Consider the following 22,116-nt stretch of genomic DNA (forward strand, 5'->3'; position numbering starts at 1 on the left):
GGCTTGTAAGCTTTGAGCATTTTGACTTCTAGCATGCATAGCTATGACCATCCTCATGATTTGGCATCATTTAAGATCGTTTTTCAGCCCATAAATCATGTTTGTAGGTGTGCATGTGTGACCTCTTTCATGCCTTGAGGGTGTGCTCTCTTATGCCTAGAAATGAGCCTTGGTGCATGCATCCCTTTGGAGCCATTTAAGCTGCCATATCAGTAGGTTTGGAGTCCATTTTGCATGTTAAATTTCTGTTTTGGCTTGTCCAATTCATGCCATGAGTGGTCATGTTGGTGTGAGTGAAGTGCCCCCCCTTTTGTGCCTTAACCTTAGGACCATTGGCTTGCTTGTTGGCATGAGTATTTGTCCACCCTTTTAGGCACTTTTGGCCACTATTTTGGGGTGGATTAAGGTCTGCCCCTTTATGGTTTAAGGCCTCTTTGCATGCTTGTCTCATGTTCATTGCATATTTGCTTCATTAAGTGATGTAATGTGTTGACCCTATTGCTTAAATTGTCCATGTTTGCGTCGCATTTGTATCTCGCATGCCTAGCATTGCATGCTTGTCATAGTACTTGATGGCATTTGATATGCCTTGCATCTTGATATCATGTTGCATTTTGAGCCATGTTTGCATAACATGCATTGCGTTACTTGGTTTGGGGTGTCAAACCAAGTGTGAGGGTTAAGGGGCGTTCATACTATAAGTGATGTAACGTGCCTTAACTCTCGGTCGCCGGGGCCTTTGACTTCGACCTGATAAGGCCTTGGTCCTCATTTGTGTGTTGCATGCATTTTTTCATCAAATGGCAAGCTCGATCTCTTGGGCTATCATGCATCATTGATGGCTCGAGTATCGAGGGCCATGTTCCCCTGAGTTCAACACATGATGGGAAACATGACCATGCTCACATGTGCCTGAAATCCCATGCCATATACTGTCTGTTCTCTGTTGCTGTCAAAACTGTCTCCTGCAGGAAGTTTCTGCCACCCGGCAGAATTCAGTGCCGACCGGCCATTGGTGAATGGCCGATAAATCCAGAAGCAGCCGATGGAAATTATGCACTGCCGGTGGGAATTTCCCCCAGCCGGTGGTACTCTGCAGTATGCAATAAATTTGTCCCAGCACTTTGGAATTTTTCAGAGAGATAGGGCAGTGCAAACAGAGACAGCCTTGGTATGGTACGGGCTTTCCAGGCGAGCCGGGTTTCGAGCATGCATCATTCGCGCATCCCGAGGCGGAGGCTGTGGCCACCTTTCTCTTTTTTTTTTGCATTCTTTCTATTAATTAATTAGAAATTCTGTAATTATTAATGTATTTGTTATTCGGACTGTAATATTTATTTGTACCCCCTGAGTGATGGCAATTGTGTAATAAGTGTGCGTGAGTGGGTGTATGTCTTCCAACCCACGTCTTTCTTCCCTTTTATTTACCTGCTTATGATGGTAGACTAGGGCATATTTAAAATTAGCATACCTTATGCAATGCATGCGTGCATTCATACATTTGTCCCGCATACACCGGGCTCGGTACATCACGCTAACTGCATTTGTATTTCAGTTCCAAATTGAATACGTGCATTAATTGGTTGCATTTCATATGCCATGTTTAGGTTAGCCGAGCCCACTCTAATCGCATCTTGCATGTGTTGCATTAGCCAATTTAACATGAACTAGGATCACGCATGTTTGCTAACCAGTTTATTGTTTTGGCTCGGAGTACGATGTAAGTATTTTATGCTTTAGCATCTCGCATGCGTGTGAGTGTTGCCATGATAGCATGCTTACCATGTGGCTAGATGCTTATGTGTTATAAACTGTTTGAATGCCTGTGGGTGAAGGTTGGATTGTTTGAGTTGGAAAAACTCGTTGAAATCCGTATTTTAGCCTACTTGTGAGTAGCAAATTCCAAAACATTTTCCCAAAACAAACGGATATGCAATGTTTTTTTCCAAATTAGGCAATCTAGTCTATACTTGTTTGCTGTGCGCATAACATAGTAATTCTAGGCTGATAAATGGTTTAAGAACACATAATGTTTTCAAAAACGGATATCACGGTTAGTAGAGACCGATCTTCGAATCGGGCGAGAGGGGGTGCTCATAGCTGACCTTCCCTAATCGTACCCTAGCTCCCGAGCCGAGGCAACTCTGGTGATGACGGACATGTGGCCTTCGGCACCGAGTCAGGGTTTCCTAAATTCCCCCATAAAAAATATTTAGGTGGCGACTCTGTATCTGGCAAAGCAGTCCATGTTTGGCACTTCTTTTCAAAAATCTGTTTCTCAAAACGATTTGCCGGATTTGGACTCTTTGGTTTAGATTAAGAACCGTAACAATTTGAGAGTCCGAGCTGTAGTGACCCCACAAATGAACAGAACGAGACTCACTCTCCCGGGGCGTTCGGGGACGTCTACAAATGTCAATATTCACATTATGAATATAATGTAGATATTCAACTTCTAACATCAATGGAATATGACAGAGCTGTTGGTATTGTTGCGTGTTGATGGTTATAAACCAATTAGAGCTCTTAATCTTGGATGATTGTCAACTCTCCTTTGGTTCAATGTCTATTCCATTATACATAATCTATACAATATTTAAAGAGTAATCAAATATGATGTGAATATGGTGTAAATATTGACATTGATGCAAATATTTACTTCAATGTCAATATTCACATTATTAATATAATGTAGATATTCAACTTCTAACATCAATGAAATATGATGTAAATATTTACAAAGTTGTTGGTATTGTTGCGTGTTGATGGTTATAAACCAATTAGAGCCCCTAATCTTGAATGGTTATCAATTTTTTTTTTTGGTTCAATGTGTATTTCGTTATACACAATCTGTATAATATTTAAAAGGTGATCAAATATGATGTGAATATGGTGTAATATTGACATTGATGTAAATATCTACTTCAATGTCAATATTCACATTATCAATATAATGTAGATATTCCACTTCTAACATCAATGGAATATGATATAAATATTTACAGAGTTGTTGGTATTATTGTGTGTTAATGGTTATAAAGCAATTAGAGCTCCTAATCTTGGATGTTTGTCAACTCTCTTTTGGTTCAATGTGTATCTCATTATACATAATGTCAATATTTACATTAGACTGCTATATATTGGTAATGACTTGTTTGTTTTAAATTGTCATGTGTAATACACTCTTTTGTAATACACTCCCTATTTCCTCCCTTGTGTCAATATCAGATTTGTTAATGTTGTTGGTTATTGATGGTGATGAAATAATTACATTTTGAACATAATGCCAATATTCACATTCTAACATCAATATCAATATTCACCTCCTGTTATCAATGGAATATGATGTAGATATTAACAAAGTTGTTAGTACTGTTGCTTGTTGATGAAGAGCCCCTAATCTTGGATGGTTGTCAACCCTTTTTTGGTTCAATATGAATTTTATTGTACATAATGTCAATATTTACATCAGATTGTTAGATATTGATAATGACTACAAACCAATGGTAAATCTTACATCAATTTGTACACATCTTCCACAACCATTATACACACCTAAATTTCAAATTCTAACAATAACAACTTTGCATTTTCAAGGTGGATTGCGGGCCCACAGTGTGTTACATCATCAGGGCGCATGTATACCGTGAGGAAATTGTTGACAGCCTTAATCGCTTTGAATGGTGTCAAATAAGAGACTCATTGTACACATTTTTCTGAATCACACAAAGACAGTGCAATATGAAAACCTATAGGTGGGGGGTGTCCACCTATAATTGTTATCCATAATTGTTATCCACATTTAAGATAATTTAGTATGAATAGTTTTGACATATTGGAGCAGACTAACTTAAGTGTAAATCAATTCTGTATCAATGCTTTTACTCCAATTTTTCATTCAATATATGTATATGCATTTTGAGGCCTATTTCGTGTTGATCATTCACATGGATGTGAATATTACTTAAAATGTTATTATAACACAATGTGACTGGTGTGAATATCATATTTCTTAACACATAAGTGAATATTCGCAACAAATAATTTGATGATGTTAATAGTTACAGATGATGTGAATATTCACATCATATGTTTTTATGTTGTAAATGGTAACAGGCATGTCAACATTCACACCGCGCCCATGCATACATCATAATATGTGCAACAACATCCCGTTTTGCTATTAGAAAACGCTCACAATGACAATTCGTAATACAAATCTGAATATTCACATCAAATGATTTGGTAATGTGAATCGTTACAATGATATAAATATTCATGTTAACTACTTTGATGTTGTCAGTGGTAACAAGAATGTGAATATTCACATCAAATATCATATTGCAAATGATATGAATATTCACATCATATGTTTTCATATTGTAAATGGTAACAGACATGTCAATATTCACACCGCGCCCATGCACGCATCACAATATACACAACAACATCCCGTTTTGCTAGCAAAAAACACTCACAGTGACAATTCATAATACAAATCTAAATATTCACATAAATGATTTGGTAATGTGTTGGTAATGTGAATGGTTTCAGTGATATAAATATTCATGTTAACTACTTTGATACTATCAATGGTAACAAGAATGTGAATATTCACATCACACACATGCATGCCTCACAATATACATGACCAGGAAAAACTCATATCCCCATATAACCAACCAAAATTTAATTTAGATAATGATGTTGAAAGTAAGAAATAAATCATACAATCATTCATATACATTCACATTCTTAATGTGATGTGAATATTCACCACATTAAAAAAAACAGAGCTATAACTCAACTACATAACCAGCCAAAATCTATAACCCCATACAACTAAAAAAAACTTGCATGTCCATCAATTCTAGAAAATGAAATTGGAAGCAAAAAACAAAGCATACAACCCTTCATATAAATCCAATCACAAATGACATGCATCCATTAGATACTAACCTTAAGACAATGTAATCAAACAGAGCACAATATTCGTCTTCTCCAAATTAAAAAATCTCAATCTCTCAAAAAATAAAAAACCATCACACAAATCCTCCTCTGTATCTTCATAATTTTCGTCTCCATCTTCATCATTATCACTATTATTAACACATCTTACAATTCCACCATTACAGCAATCCAAATCAAACCAAACACTCCTCATCTCTTTATAAAAAAAGCTACATTACTGTATCAGAAACCTCATTCTTTACAATTCTAACACTCATTTCTTAAGCTTCCAAACAATATGAAATGTGAACATTCACATTGATCGACAGAAAAACCAAAAATAATGGCAGCAATAGAACTATAAATCCAAAAAAAAAAAACTCAATCTCTCTGATAACAAAAAATTATCACCCACATCTTCAGCTTCATCATATCACTATCATTAACAACCCGTGTAATTTTACCATTCCACCAATCCAAATCAAATTAAACCACCTTCGAAGAACAAGTATTCAAATCCATCTCATCTTTCCCTTTGATTCAATCCAGTTGAATGTGGGTTTTAGTCAATCTATTGAACAAGTTTGTAAGCCATTACCCCTGTTTCTTTGATTCAAATCCTTTTCTCTTCCTTTGATTTCTGGTTGAAATCATAACTATGGCAAAAAAAAAAAAAAAAAAAAAAAAAAAACAAACAAACAGAGCATAAACTCTGAATTGTCATCTTCTCTTTTACAGGAATGAAACTGTATCGCAATGAAACACTACCGCGAACTATGTGCCGTCGTCTTCTCTCTTATAGGAACGAAATCCTACCACAACAAAAACAGAGGAAAACATGTATATTATTTTGTATATAATATATATCAACATATAGAAAAAAGGGAATAATAGTCCAATAAAAAATATAAATCAGGAAAAAATGACCTTATGGAATAAAAGTATAAATACATGGGACTAATTAGGTTATAATTTTTCTTTGTGGACTTATTGAGATAGAACATCTCTATTTGGGATTTATCAATAAAAAACCCAATTTAAATCCATAATCAAACCAATAAGAAGTAGACCGAAATCTCTTATTCTGTTGTGTGCATGGATCATGAGCTATTATTCATTTTTGTTTCATGTGGACCGTGAGTTGTCATCAACCTAATATACAAAATTTAAAAGCAACACAACGATAAAATATGGGCCCTATTAATACTAGTTTTAAAGGTTAAAAACATCTAAATATTTATAATTTTATTACACTTTACACATCTTTCAAAATATTTTTATATATTTCAATATATTTTTACATATTTTTCAATACTAATAACAACCCTAAAGATTATTTTTAGCATTTTTCATAATATGTATAATGATAAAATTTAACGTGTTATTATAAATTAAAATTGTGTTTAATTTTTTATATACAACTACTTTTTAATTTTTATAGTTTGAAAATATAAATAATTTATGATCTTAAGGCCACTTTTAGCGTGGAGGTTGTGCAATTCACTAACCACAATAAACTAGAAACAAAATTATGTGCAAACATACTTTTCATATAAAGAATTTTATCCAAAACGTTGTCATAATAACATTTTTTAATTATAAATAGATGTTTTGATTTAAAATTATGAGTCATAATAAATTTTTTTTGTTTAAATTGAAGGAATCATAAAAGATAATACTCCTTGTTAAAGAATTCTATAAATAAATAATTATTTCTCTAGCATTATAAAATTATATTATATTATTATTTTTCCGTATAAATTATTTATTTATTATAGTAATTATTGAATTTGAGTTATTTATTGCTTTCGATTTTATGCCCTACACATGACTGAGGATAGAAAAGTTATTAGTTGGGTAAGGGGTAGCGTCACGTGGTGCTCCACATGTATTATAATTGATAAAAGGAGTGGAATTTATAATTTTATGTTGAGTGATTAAAAAATATAAGAGGATATGATAGTTTGTGATTGATCAATTGGCATAATGTTAGCAAAAATCTAGTTTTGGCCAAATCGACAAGGTTGATTCGACAGAGAAAACAAAATTTCACAAACAAAAACAAATCAACCAATTGTGGTTGGTGGCATATGCTTTGACGAATTCAAAGACCTCTTTAAATGTTGTATTGCGAAGAAACAAAGTAAAACAATAACTGGAACTTGATTAATAATACTCAAACTTGTCACTTAGTTACAAAAATTAAATTATAAGTACCAAGTATTACAATCAACAAAATTATAAGAGCACTGGTTACAAGAACTAATTGTTAATCGACTCCTACTTATATGTACTGAACTACCCTTTCCTTCAGTGATCTTACGACGAACAAGAGTTTTTACATTGTAAATTCCTATGGAGTAATCAATGAATTTTGACGAAATAGAAGATCTACGTGACCAAATTTTCCCGTTCAAAAGATCTCTCTTCTTTTTCATTCTCAACAGGAATGCATCAAGAAAACTGCTCTTCCATATAAATCGTTTATTAGGTTTTTATTCTTGGCAACCCCGTTTGACAAAACTCCTTTAAGTTGTATTTGTTTTCGCACTTTTTTATTTCAGTGAGGCTATGAGTGTTTAGATGCGAATCCAACCCGAATTGTACCTTGCAGAGAAGTTTGTGATGTTAATACTTTCAAGATTGCCACTTCGCTGATTATGACGGAGATCGAGCTGCCCGGTCAGCTCGCGGGGGTCGAGGGGGCAGCGCCCCTTGGCGGGTCCGGGGCAGCGCCACGGCGGGGTCGAGGGGCAGCGCCCCCGAAGCAAAATGCAAAAATGCATTCCAAGTTGTCTGTCTGCTCGAGCGGACATTCCCCCGCTCAAGCGGAGAATGCTGAGTTCCAGAAGTTTATTCACATGCAAAAATACTGGATGTTATTTTTTCCCGCTCGAGCGAAACTTTCCATGCTCGAGCGGCCAATATGACGCTCGAGCGGAGATCGCGGGACAGTTTTCTATAAATACGTGTTTCAGTCCAAATCTAGGATAACTTCTCCAGATCTTCTTCATGGGTTCTAAGGTTTATATCTGGGGATATTTTGCTAGTCTTCTTTGATATTTTGATTGAGTATTCAACTCATGGTTTAAAGAGTATACATCAAAGGATTATTTGTTTGTTCTACATAAAAGAGAGAGTTGTTCTTCGGTGGATTCTGAAGAATTCGAGCCTGAAGCTTTGGTGGATTCCGGAGTGGCTCATCGTCAAGACAATTCCGAGGTGAAGACGGGATTGGAAGAGACACATAGAGGTTGGTTCAATTCGAGCGTGGATTCGCTAGGTAATTGAGAGTATACCTGTGTAATTCCTTTATATCTTTTTAGTGGATTGTTTTGTGGCTGTTGCCCGTGGTTTTTTTTTATCACAATTGGAGGTGTCCAATTGTGATTTTTCCACGTAAAATCGTTGTGTCGATTTGTCTTGGTTGTTTGATTGTGATTGTTGTTTACTACTTAAAATTAATACATAATCACAAATCAACATCTAGGGAATTTCTAGATTTTTCATCGTCGCGGCATGAACTCATCAATTCTTTGCTTTGATTCTACCACTACATCAATTAAAGCTAACTCATACTCCTTATTCTCCTCCTTCATCGTCGTTGGTCCTTCGATTACAAGAATTGATTGTTAATCTACCCTTACTTACATGTACTGAACTACTTTTAAATATGTTAAACTACTCTTAAATTCCACAAACATTGTGAATTAGGTTGAAGGTCTTTGTTTTTTCTCTCCATTGTCCAAGTTATTTGTAGACATTTGTCCAGTCAATTTTACTTGGCCTTCAAGCAACTATCCACCATGTCACCCTCTCAACATCAAGGCACTATCCCACGTTTTTCTTCAACAACTGCTCTAGACAGTTTCCCTCTTCAATTTGCAATACTTTAACTCACATCCACATTCTTTGCTCATCATAGGTTTTTTGCATATCATGAATTTACAAGTTTCTTACCACCTTTATACCTCATGTTGCCCACATGATGCATCATGCACAAAAATAACAATAGGAATAATAAAAAAATATTAATCATAATAATAAATAAGGCCATAATTAATCTTAAAAAATTATACATAGTCTGAATTGATAGATCACAATCAACATTATCTTCAATAAAATTAGATTTGATTATAATTAATAAGTCACAATTAATTAATTAAATTTAATTAATTAACAAATTATAATCATAAAAAACAAACAAGAATGTGAATACATATCCACGTAACCCGTGATCAACTAATAATTTTTCCGCAGGATCACCACGTGAATGTCAACGTATATGAGATCACATCACATCTGGCATTATTCATCATTTTTTATTTAACTACAAATCTTTTGGCGTCATTAAGGCATAACCACAACCTCTCTCCACATTATTTAATGAAAATACTAATGACAACTGAACTGTTGTTTAGTGGCCTTGACGAATAAAAAGTGTTTTGTAATTTGTCAAAGTTATTTAAAATGTGATTAATAGAGAAGGTAAAATATTAATTATTTATGTTAATGTAAATTGTGTAAATGTAAATTACCACTACCACCCACTCCACCTACCACCTCCACTACCACCCACTCCACCTACCACCTCCACTACCACCTACACCTACTACCATCTTCTCTTCTATATATAGGAATTGTAATATACAACATAAAATCAATCAATAATATACATCAATTTATTTTACATGGTATCAGAGCAAGGTTAACAACTTAGTACTTTCGCTTCACCGGCGGGCGGCAGCCTCGCCTTGGCCGCCCGCTGGACCTCTACACATACCTTCTTTATACCTTCGTTGGCATCATCCCTTCCGACCCTCTGCATCTTCTTCTTACATTCCTCTTGCTTGTCTCCCTCCAGCTTGGGTGTCAACAACTTGATGTACTTCTTTATATATGCAACGAACAGCTTTTTATCAAAAGGAGGTTGCTCCTGGAGCCTGAATGTGTCAACAATATCAACCACTCTGACGGTTTGATCATCAACACCCTCATTTTCACCACCACCTTCGGCAGACGTGTTAGCACCAATGTCTACATCAACTACTCTCCTTGCATGAACTTTATTACCAATAGCACCGCCAATGGAACTTCACCAACCACAGATTGTTGCAATTCACTCAGATCACTCACAAGCAATGGCATGGCTTGTCTCTGCCTCATTGCCACTGGAAGCGTTCCCTTCCAAATACCCATCAACCGAACTGTAGCCATTTCGCTCCCACGCGCTTGTAACATGCCCCATGTGCCTGTCCAGTGCAAAGCCTCTGTTGCATCTATTCCAGCTCCAGTTCCTATTGCGCTTAGTCCAACTTTGTCTCCCGGTGCTGCTGCTCCTCTTAGTCCTCAAGCTTCTGTTGCACCCAATCCAGTGTCACCGGCTTTGGCACCAGAAGCTGATACAACTCCACTTCTTACTCCGCCACTCCAGCCATCTTCACCGTCGCCTTCCCCTCTGGCCAACGCCGACGACTCCAGCAACGGCCTCCCCTTGATACACTTCACTGATATGATGTACAGATTCTTCACCCCAGTGTTGTCTGCACAGTTCACCGTCGCCGCCACCGGAAGACCCAACGACATCCTGAATTTGTTACCCGCCGAACCACCGCGACCTCGCTTCGACATCTTGTGCTCTTTCTCTCTCTCTCCCCTTGACGCCCCGTGCAGTTATCAGCACGAGGGACGTGCTTTCCAGATGCCCTCTCTCCTTTTCGATGGGTGTGGTAGGCTATTTACTGGTTCTGTCGCACAAGTGGTTCCCAACCAGACCCAACGCACTGCTTCTCTCTTTCAATATCCCTCGCCAACCCCATTTTTTTACTTTTCTTCTCTTCTTTCTTTATTTTTTTTTCTTTTACTTCCTTTCCCCCCACTCACCCATGTGCTCCACTCACCAAAAAAAAAAAAAAAAAAAAAAACCTAGGTGTGCAGAAAAGCTTAGGTACACAGACGCCAGCAACCGACAAGTGCACAAAGCCCTCACATGACATCGTTTTTAAAACCCATTTTATTGTTCTTCTTTTATTTCTTTCTTTTTTTTTTCTTTTCTTTTCTGTATTCTCCACCCACACAACACAACCCTCGACTCTCACTCACTTTTCTTTTTTTTTTTAATCACCCCCATCCACCACTTTTTATTCATTATTATATATTCATCATCACCATGCTTATCATTTCATCACCCCCTCCATATTTTTTTTTTCTTATTCGATTCCCTTTCTTTTCACAAAAAAAAAAAAAAAACCTTCATCATTCCACAAACTCATTTTATTCATGTCGGGGCTCACCCCGATCACCATTTTACACCAACAAAAAAAAAAAACAAAAAAAAACAAACAACAACCAAAAAAAAAAAAAAAAAAAAACACAACAACAACAATAACAACACAACAACGGCTTTGTTTTCTTTTCTGCAGGCGGCCACACACCGACATCCCTTCTCTACTCTGCCGCCGGTCTCTTCTTCTTGCCTCCGTCCTGGGCGGCCCTTGACGGTGTTGCCTCCGTGTTTCCCACTCCACTGGGCACGATCACTTCACCCTGCTCCTCCACTACAGCATATGGCGGACCTCCAAATCGGAACATCACGGTGGCCTTCCACTTCAGCTCCTTGTTTTCTGCCTTTAGTACACATATTTCTGCTCGCGCATCCTTATACATGCGCTGGAGCAGAGCCAGTTAGGTGTTTAACTGCTGCACCTCATTTGTTCTACTCTGCAGCCGGTACGACAAGTTTGTGACCGCAGTCATGGTTTCCACACATGACTTCAATGTATACTGATTGGCTTCAATATCCGTTTGCACCGCCATTTTTTGCTCCACAGACCGCATCGGAAAATTCAACGGAGCAAAACCAGAGGTGTTTGGTTGAGGTTCACTGGCCACCGCCCCAGTTATTTCTCTTATGGACTCGTTCAGTTCTGGAAAGAGCGTGAGCAGACCACGGGAAGAGGATGCAATGTTCTGGGTAGCTGGACGGGAAGAAGAGGCCATGTTATGGGTTGCTGAGTGTTTCAGAGAAGGGTTGGTTACAGAATGTTTACAGAGTGTTACAGAGTTTCTCTCTCCGCAAACGCAGACTTTTTTTTTTTTTCCAGAAGTTTTTCTTCGCAAGTTGTTTGTCTTCGCCTCAGCCTCAGCCTCCGTCTTATAGCCAAGGCAGACACGCGCATCATGCGCTGCTCGGCGCTCGCCGAAAAACTGGGCACGCCTTTTGATGGCACACCTTTTTATGGATTGGGCACGCCTTTTGATGGCACGCCTTTTGATGGCACGCCTTTTGAAAGATTGGGCACACCTTTTGAGGGCATGACTTTTGAGGGCTCGATATCTATATCCATGTATATCTTTTGGGCAGCCTATATACACACTCATACAGTGTCTTCTACACCGATCAGCTTTATCAATCCCTTTGTTTCAACCTCAAATAGGTTTTTATCTTCACACCTATTTGAGTTTGAGGGGGGGTTATACCTATATCATGGTGAGCATGGTTACACACCATGCGAACCACCCAAGCTGGTGAGCATGGTTATATACCATGGGAACCACTCAAGCCACCTCATGGCGCACTCCCTAAGTCGCCCCCTTGGTGCACCATCACAAGCTTCTACATCGGTCCGGCATGACCCCATAAACTGTCCCGACATTGATTCCGGTCAGCTTCTACATCGGTCCGACATGACCCCGTAAACTGTCCCGACATTGATCCGGGTCAGCTTTTACCACGGTCCAACATGACCCCATAAACTGTATTCTACATCGGTCTGACACAACCACACAGTGTCTGCTACATCGGTCCGGCATGACCTCGTAAACTGTCCTGCTACATCGGTCCGACATGACCTTGTAAACTGTCTGCTACAACGGTCCGACATGACCCCGTAAACTGTCTTCTACATCGGTCCGACATGACCCCATAAACTGTCTTCTACAGCGGTCTGACACGACCACACAGTGTCTGCTACAACGGTCCGACACGACAATACCGTGTCTCCTATCCTGTTTTATTTTATTTATCAGTTTATTTTTCTGTTTTGTTACTCTCTCCAAACTCAAGTTGGCTAGTGCCTATCCTCCTTGAGTTTGAGGGGGGCTGTTAATGTAAATTGTGTAAATGTAAATTACCACTACCACCCACTCCACCTACCACCTCCACTACCACCCACTCCACCTACCACCTCCACTACCACCTACACCTACTACCATCTTCTCTTCTATATATAGGAATTGTAATATACAACATAAAATCAATCAATAATATACATCAATTTATTTTACAATTTATATTACGTAGTTAAAAAATATAGTGGATATTTGGGAAGTTACTATTTTAGTAGGCTATTTTAGTTTTTAGCTATTTTAGTAGGTTAAAATTTCTATGTTTAGCAAGATGATTGGATTTTTTTATAATTGGATGTGATATTTGTGAAAAAAAAAATAAAATAATTATGTGTTTAATGTGATATTTTGTCTTATTAGCTATTTTAATTTATTTTATTTTTTTTGTAAATTTTTACTTAAAAAAGGCTAAAAACTTTCTCGCCAAATGAAACATAATGAATGATAATTAGTAAATATGAATATATAGTTCTCCAAGACTATAATTTTCTTTTAAAATATTTACACACATAAATAAAATATTAAGTAATAGTCGATTTACCCATGAAATCCGTAGTTTACCAGCAACCAATTTTTAAATAACCCGCCAACAAAGTAATCAAAAAGTGTAGAACAATACACATGGATGAAATTATTGGAGTAAACCTTGGTTGTGTAATCCATTTATTGGTCTTACTTCAACTTTAGAGGATGTTTGCTTAGACAGATTGAATGAAATAATTATAATATAATAGAATGTTAATTCTAATAAATAATTTCTTAACTATTTGACTAAAAATGATGAAGGCACTTGTTTCATGAGATTGAAGCATATGATTGAACTCTATTGTTTTGTTAAAAAAGTGAAGATCGGATAAATAGTTAAGACACATTATATTCAGCCAAATAATTCATAAATCATTTATTTCAGGATTAATGGCCCATTACATTACTGAGAGGGTAATTTTTGGGAAAAACTGGGCCGAGCTGCGAGTTGGGCTTTAAGGCCCAGAAAAGCGAAGGACTAAGTAAAAAAGGCCGTAATGGTTACTCCGGCCTAGGAAAGACAGAGTTACTCCGGCCCAAAGGAGGTGGAATTACTTCGGCTTACGAAGTAATAGAGTTACTTCGGCTAGAGGATTGTAAAGTACTTCGGTTTGGGGAGCAACTTGGAGTTAGACCGGCCTTAGAGGCATACCGGTTTGAGAGTTATGCCGGTCGAGTCAGTGGTTCGGTCCGAACATACCACGGTTCAGGTATGAGAGAACCGAGATATGATAGCATGAAGAAGAACCGAACAACTGTTAGTACGGCCTACTTGGTGGCTCGGCATAGCCATTTTTACTTCGGTCAAATAGAAGTTCGGCCATAAAGAGAACCATCCCACTTGGTTTAAGCAGTGGGGGAGGGTGTGAAAGGATAAGCATTATCCTTAGGAGAATGAATCCTAGGAGGACTCTGCATGGAGAAGTACAAGTCCTACTAGGATTGTGCCACGGGAAACTTATAAAAGCTCACAAGCATCACCTTGGAGGAGGTAATTGAACACAATCTTTCTGAGAACTTAGAGCTTTGTCTACTTGTCAAGTTTTCTGACTTAGGCATCGGAGAGGTTTCCGGCACACACCCGCCGGCTAGCTCACGTTTGTGTTTTCAGGTGACAAAGCGACGTCGTACGGAGAAGCGTGGACTTGGTCAACAGGATTATACGAGGAGAATTATTTCCTCCCCGTACAATTGGCGCCGTCTGTGGGAAGAACAGACAAGAACAAAAACCTCTTGACTAAGCTTCTCCTTTTCCCATTCAATGGCACACATTGAAGACTTGCCGCAGTCCGCCGTCGACGGACTAACTCCAGAAGGGGGCGCAAGGCGTGAGGGATTACCCGCTGTCCCTCCCATGGCGGACTTGGAGCCCCAACAACATAATTCCAGGAGGAGCGGCAGGGGAAGGCGGAATGGCAGCCCTCGTCACTCTCAAAGTCCCGACAGGCAAAGGAGGAGGATTAATCCTCAAGCCCTGGAAGATCGCGTAAAGGAACAGGATGAACTGATTCGGAGGATGGCAGCGGACATGGAGGCCTTGAAACGCCAGATGAAGACCAAAGATGTGGCGACAGGAGAGGGGCGCAAGCACAAGACGCCCCCTCGCCACTCAGAAAGTCGTAGTAGGAATACTACACCCTCTCAAGGAGAAAGCAGAAGCCTCAGGACAGGCGACACTCACTCCTTATCTTCAAGGACTCGTCACTCCAGGTCTGAGAGGACGAGATCCGAAAGATCATACACTGAAGGAAGCACGTATTGGCCTTCACATTCACACCAAACCAGATCCAGACAAACCGAGCTACCCAGGTCATCCGACTTACGAACCGTGCTAGAAGAAAAAGCACGATGCAAGGAAGATGCCAGGGCAAGGGATCCACACCGAGTTTCGGCCTTACAACGGTTGGCTCCTCGGACGCACGGAAGCGTCGAGGTTGGAATGCCAATACCGCGACCGGCCTACGAACCAACGGACAAGGCATTGGCAAGACTACAGACCTCGCCGTTTGTCCCAGCAATCGAAAACGCACCCATACCATCAGGCTTCCTTCAGCCGAAGTTCAATACATATGAAGGGAAGACGGACCCGTATTCACACTTGAGCCACTTTCGCCAAGTCATGGCCGTGTACAGGCGAAACGAGGCCTTAATGTGCATACTTTTCCCATCAAGTCTGGGCGACCTGGGCTTGACTTGGTTCGAAAAGCTCCCAGAGGGTAGCATAGCCTCCTGGGCCCAATTGGCAGAAGCGTTCGTAACAAGGTTTCGGACAAATACGAAGACACCGGTGGAGATAGACCAGTTACTCTCCATCGACATGGGTGAAAAAGAGACCCTCAGATCTTACAACAGTCGCTACTGGGAGACATTCAACCAGATTGGAGACTGCCCCACCAATCTAGCCATTGCGCAATATAAAAGAGGCCTACCAGTAGGAAACCGATTAAGGGACTCGATCACCATGACGCCACCCCTCACCATGGAGGCCCTGATGGAAAGAGTGCATCAGCACATCAGGGTAGAAGAGGATGGCGCGCGTGCTAAAGCAAGATCAAGCACGACCGCAGCACCGGAAAAGAAAACCCCTGCCAAGGTCAACACGGTTGACCGAAGTAACAAGAACAGACGTGGCAGACGAGATAACGGAGAAGACCCAGACAAAAGATGGTTGAGAATCCGCACTGCCATAACAACGGTGTTCAAAAAACCAATATATCGGATTCTGAGCGAAATCAAAGACAAGCCTTTTGTCAAGTGGCCAGCCAAGCTTGGGGAAGCTCAGAAGAATTACGACGACAGATCACGGTGCACCTTCCACAAAGAAAAGGGGCACCGAACTGAGAATTGCACGCCACTAAGACAGCATTTAGAAGAATTGGTGGCAGCAGGCCACTTGGACGAATACATTGAAGGAGGAGCGCAACCGGCCCCCCAAGATCATAATGACCAACCCAACAGAATGCCAAACGATGCACCACCACAAGGCATTATCAATGTAATTCATGGAGTTTTTGAACCTGAGCGCGTATGCGAGCTTAGAGGTTCAATCAAGAAGGCTGAACACTTTAGGGAAATTTTAAGTGCCCAACCCGCCATCAAGAAGGGGAGGACATAGGCAACAAACGTCATGTCCTTTTCGGATAAGGACTTGGAACGAATTTACTGCCCCCATAATGATGCCCTGGTTGTCACTCTCCGAGTCAAGGATTTTGACGTCAAGCGGATTCTGATTGACCAGGGTAGTTCATGTGAGATCATGTATTACGACACATTCAAACAACTAAAGCTGCAAGACAAAGACTTGGCACCTGCAGTTTCTCCCCTGATTGGATTCAACTCCATGCCAGAGTGGCCTGTCGGCAAAATAATCCTTCCAGTCAGAGCAGGAAGTGTATCAAAACAGGTGGAGTTCTGGGTATTGAAGGTCCCCTCCACCTACAACATCATCCTGGGCAGAACATGGCTGCATGCCATGCGTTCGGTAGCGTCATCATACCATCAGGTAATGCGGTTCCCCAATGACGCCGGTATAATTGAAGAAGTCTATGGCGATCAGATCATAGTGCTTCGCCACAGCAAATGGAAGCCGAGCTGCCAAAGGATACGTTCATTCGGTGGAAGAACCAGAGAGTAATGAACTATTCACGGACGTCGGCAAAGAGGCTGATCAGAAAGCGGTGGAAGACTTGGTGGAGGTAAAAATAGATGAGAAGAACCCGGATAAGTTCTTCTTGCTTGGCTCATCATTATCCAGCGCTGAGAGATTAGAGGTCTTGGAATTCTTGACCTCTAATATCGAAGTGTTTGCCTGGACACCTTACGACATGCCAGGCATTGATCCAAACTTCATCAGTCACCAACTCAATGTCCACCCATCCGCCAGACCAGTCATTCAACGCACACGCAGATCGGCACTCCACCACGCCGAAATAGTGGCAGAAGAGGTAGGCAACCTGCTGGAGGCAGGAGCGATAAGGGAAGTGCACTACCCAAAATGGATCTCCAACACCGTCGTAGTGCCAAAAAAGAATGGTAAATGGCGTGTCTGCGTCGACTACAAAACAGTCAACAAAGCGTGCCCAAAAGATAGCTTCCCTCTACCAAGGATAGATCAACTGGTGGACTTAACGGCAGGACATAACCGACTTAGCTTTTTGGATGCATACAGAGGCTACCACCAGATCGCCATGCATGAACCAGACCAGGAGGTCACATCCTTCACAACACCAAGGGGGTTATATTGCTACAAGGTCATGCCCTTTGGCCTAAAGAACGCAGGGGCGACATTCCAAAGGATGGTCACCAAGATGTTTGAACCATTGTTAGGTAGAACAATGGAGGCTTACATCGACGACATGGTGGTCAAAAGCAAGGATAAGAATGACCATCTGAAAGATTTGGGCGAGATGTTCCAGATCCTGAAGAAACACAAGTTGCGCCTCAACGCATCCAAATGCGCATTCGGAGTTGGATCTGGCAAATTCTTGGGCTTCCTGGTGACCAACCGAGGTATAGAAGCAGACCCATCTCAGATCAAAGCAATCCAGGAGTTGGAGAGACCAAACTCAGTCAAAGAGGTACAGCATCTCACTGGTATGGCGGCTGCGCTAAACCGGTTCATAAGCAGGTCGTCAGACAGACTACGACCATTCTTCCAAGCTTTAAAAGCCAAGTTTGAGTGGGATGAAGAATGCGACCGAGCTCTGGAAAGCTTGAAGGAGTACATGTCTTCCCCACCACTACTTGTAACTCCAGTTCCTGGTGAAGAACTCTTTTTATACCTGGCAGTTTCTCAGCACGCAGTTAGCGCAGTGTTGGTTCGTGCAGAAGGAATACAACACCTGCCCATCTTTTATGTAAGCAAGACATTGTTGGGAGCCGAAACAAGGTATTTGCCCTTAGAGAAGCTAGCATTAGCGTTAATGATGGCATCCAGAAAGTTGGCGCATTACTTTCACGCCCACACCATAGTCGTCCTCACAGCCTTCCCATTAAAAGCTCTGTTTGAAAGGGCGGACTTCAGTGGGCGAATTTTAAAATGGGCAGTAGAGTTGGGACAATTCGACATCAAGTTCCAACCCAAGACCGCAATAAAAGCTCAATCTTTGGCAGACTTCGTCGCAGAGTTTACTCCTGGAAGTCATCATATCTGCCCAGTCGACCTGACTGACTCAACCGAGCTAGGGACGGAAGTTGACGCCGGAATAGCGCAACCCCTAGTGGAAGGTAGTCCATCGACCGAACTAGGGACGAAAGTTGACGCCGGAATAGCGCAACCCCTAGTGGAAGGTAGTCCATCAAGCACAAAGGCAAACCATACTAAGGACAACAAGGAAAAAACGAACAAAGGCTCACCAGCAGTTCAAATAGAGGACGAAGGGCAGACAACCAATATGGACTTTGAAGAAAACACCATCCTTGACCCCACGGCATCGTCTGACCCTTCCACCTGTTGGAAACTATTCGTTGGAGAGATGTGGAAGCTCTTTGTGGATGGAGCATCCAACCGACATGGTGCAGGGCTTGGCATAGTCCTCATCTCTCCAGACGGCCTGGTTATAGAGCAAGCAATCAACCTTGGCTTCCCAGCATCCAACAACGAAGCAGAGTATGAGGCGCTTCTCGCAGGACTCAAGTCGGCACACTTCATGAAAGCAACCGAACTAATGGTGTACAGTGACTCACTGCTGGTGGTAAACCAAATTTCTGGCGAATACGAAGCAAAGGATGACAGAATGGCCAAGTACCAAGAGCTAGTCAGAACGGAGATCAAGAAGTTTGATGTGGTAAGGATAGAACAAATTGGCAGGGAGGAAAACAGCCGAGCGGACGAGCTAGCAGGCCTTGCCTCAATGGCAGATACATCAATCCCTCATCCATTACTCGTCGACTTCTTACCAAAACCAAGCATAGAAGACCCCGAAGCAGAAGAAGTGTATTGCGCAGAATTAGGGCCCTCTTGGATGGATCCCATTATCCTGTTCCTAAAAGACGGCATCCTACCAGAAGAGAAAAAAGAAGCCAACAGAATAAGGGCGAAGTCGCAGTGGTTTTGGCTATCTCCATCTTTGGCATTATATAAGAAGTCATTCTCTGGGCCTTACCTCAAGTGTGTTCATCCCAGCAAAGTAGAAGCATTCCTGTTCGAAATACATGAAGGGGTATGTGGAAGTCACCAAGGGGGAAGGTCGCTCGCTTACAGGGCTATTTCACAAGGATATTGGTGGCCATATATGCAAGCAGACTCAGAGAAATACGTGAAGAAATGTGAAAAATGCCAGAAATTCGCGCACCAAATACATCAACCAGCAAGAGAACTCCTACCTTTAACTAGCCCATGGCCTTTCGCAATGTGGGGCTTAGACATAGTAGGACCACTTCCAACAGCACCCGGAGGCAGAAAATTCTTTCTCGCAGCAACAGACTACTTCACAAAATGGGTGGAAGCAGAAGCATTGGCATCAATCAAAGAAAAAGATGTGAAGAAGTTCGTTTGGCAAAATATTATCACTCGGTTTGGCATACCAAAAGCACTGATCTCAGACAATGGAACTCAGTTCGACGGTAGAATCTTCAGAAGCTTTTGTGAAGAATACAAGATAGAGTTCTACAATTCCACACCGGCGTATCCTCAAGCAAATGGGCAGGCTGAAGCATCAAATAAAGTCGTCTTGGATGGACTAAAGAAAAGGCTAGAGAAAGCAAAAGGCAAGTGGGCGGATGAACTTCCTCATGTTTTATGGGCTTACCGCACCACACCTCGGCGATCAACTGGAGAAACACCATTTTCCTTAGCCTATGGCATGGAAGCAGTGATCCCACTAGAAGTCGGCCTTCCCACAATTCGAAGCGAAAATTTTGATCCAGACTTAAATGGAGAAGCCATAGCCTTAGAACTCAACCTTGCAGAAGAAAGAAGAGAAAGAGCGTTGGTCCACATCGCCGCATACCAACGAGAGTTAATCAAAAAATACAGCAAAAAGGTTCATCCAAGACAATTCAAAATTGGCGATTGGGTATTGCGCAAAGTAATGGGAAACACCTTGGTCCCAGGAGACGGCAAGTTAGGCCCAAATTGGGAAGGTCCTTATAAGGTGGTTGGGTTAGCCGGCAAAGGGGCATACCACTTAGAAGACAAGGATGGCAAGGCAATCCCTAGGCCATGGAATACGGCCAATCTCAAGATATTTTACTTTTAGCTTTTCTCTTTCGAACATTATGTAATTTTCTCTTCCTTCAATAAAATGAGATTCTTTTTAGCACAGATTACTCTTTGTAAAAGTTAGCTTTCGAGACTAAGTATATTACAAGCATTCCATTCTAAGTTAGCCGGAAAAAACAAACTTAGAGGTTGGCTGGATTAAACCAACACCCTTCCTAAGCCCAGGATAAGGATCCAGGCTGCAGGACATTTGGTCGGAATAACCAAATACTAGAAGTTAGCTGGAAAAACTAACTTCAATAGTTGGCTGGAATAAACCAACACTTGTTACTCTTCAGCCAAAGTAAGTGTGAGGCTGAAGAGTGGTTGGCTGGAATAAACCAACACTTGTTACTCTTCAGCCGAAGTAAGTGCAAGGCTGAAGAGTGGTTGGCTGGAATAAACCAACACTTGTTACTCTTCAGCCGAAGTAAGTGTAAGGCTGAAGAGTGGTTGGCTGGAATAAACCAACACTTGTTACTCTTCAGCCGAAGTAAGTGTGAGGCTGAAGAGTGGTTGGCTGGAATAGACCAACTCTTGTTACTCTTCAGCCGAAGTAAGTGTGAGGCTGAAGAGTGGTTGGCTGGAATAAACCAACACTTTGTACTCCTTAGCCGAAGTAAGTACATGACTAAGGAGTGGTTGGCTGGAATAAACCAACACTTGTTACTCTTCAGCCGAAGTAAGTGCAAGGCTGAAGAGTGGTTGGCTGGAATAAACCAACACTTGTTACTCTTCAGCCGAAGTAAGTGTAAGGCTGAAGAGTGGTTGGCTGGAATAAACCAACACTTGTTACTCTTCAGCCGAAGTAAGTGTGAGGCTGAAGAGTGATTGGCTGGAATAAACCAACACTTGTTACTCTTCAGCCGAAGTAAGTGCAAGGCTGAAGAGTGGTTGGCTGGATTAAACCAACACTTAGTACTCCTCAGCCGAAGTAATTATATCGGCTAAAGAGTGGTTGGCTGGTAAGTATAGTTTAACCAACCAAAAACCGAAATAACACTTGGAGTAATAGAAGACATTACAAATGCAAGCATACACACAATAACCGGAATAAGAGAAGTAATATTTTCATTGCAAGAGAAGTCATTACAAGGGGGCTTAGTTCGGTTACAAAGAAAAAAAAAAAAGAGAGGGGAATACAAGGTCAAGCGAAAAGATCTTCAATCTCGGCATCAAAGGCAGCATCAGTGACAACTGGAAGACCGGTCTCTGGTGGCAGCACTCCTTCAGTCACAATAGTGGCATCGACCGGAGCCACAGTTTCATTTGGCTGTTCAATAGTCAGATCTTCCACTCTGGACTCCGGCCGA

The sequence above is a fragment of the Camellia sinensis genome, chromosome 1, assembly GCF_055761805.1.
Source record: "Camellia sinensis isolate YWXY chromosome 1, ASM5576180v1, whole genome shotgun sequence".
Lineage (NCBI taxonomy): Eukaryota > Viridiplantae > Streptophyta > Magnoliopsida > Ericales > Theaceae > Camellia > Camellia sinensis.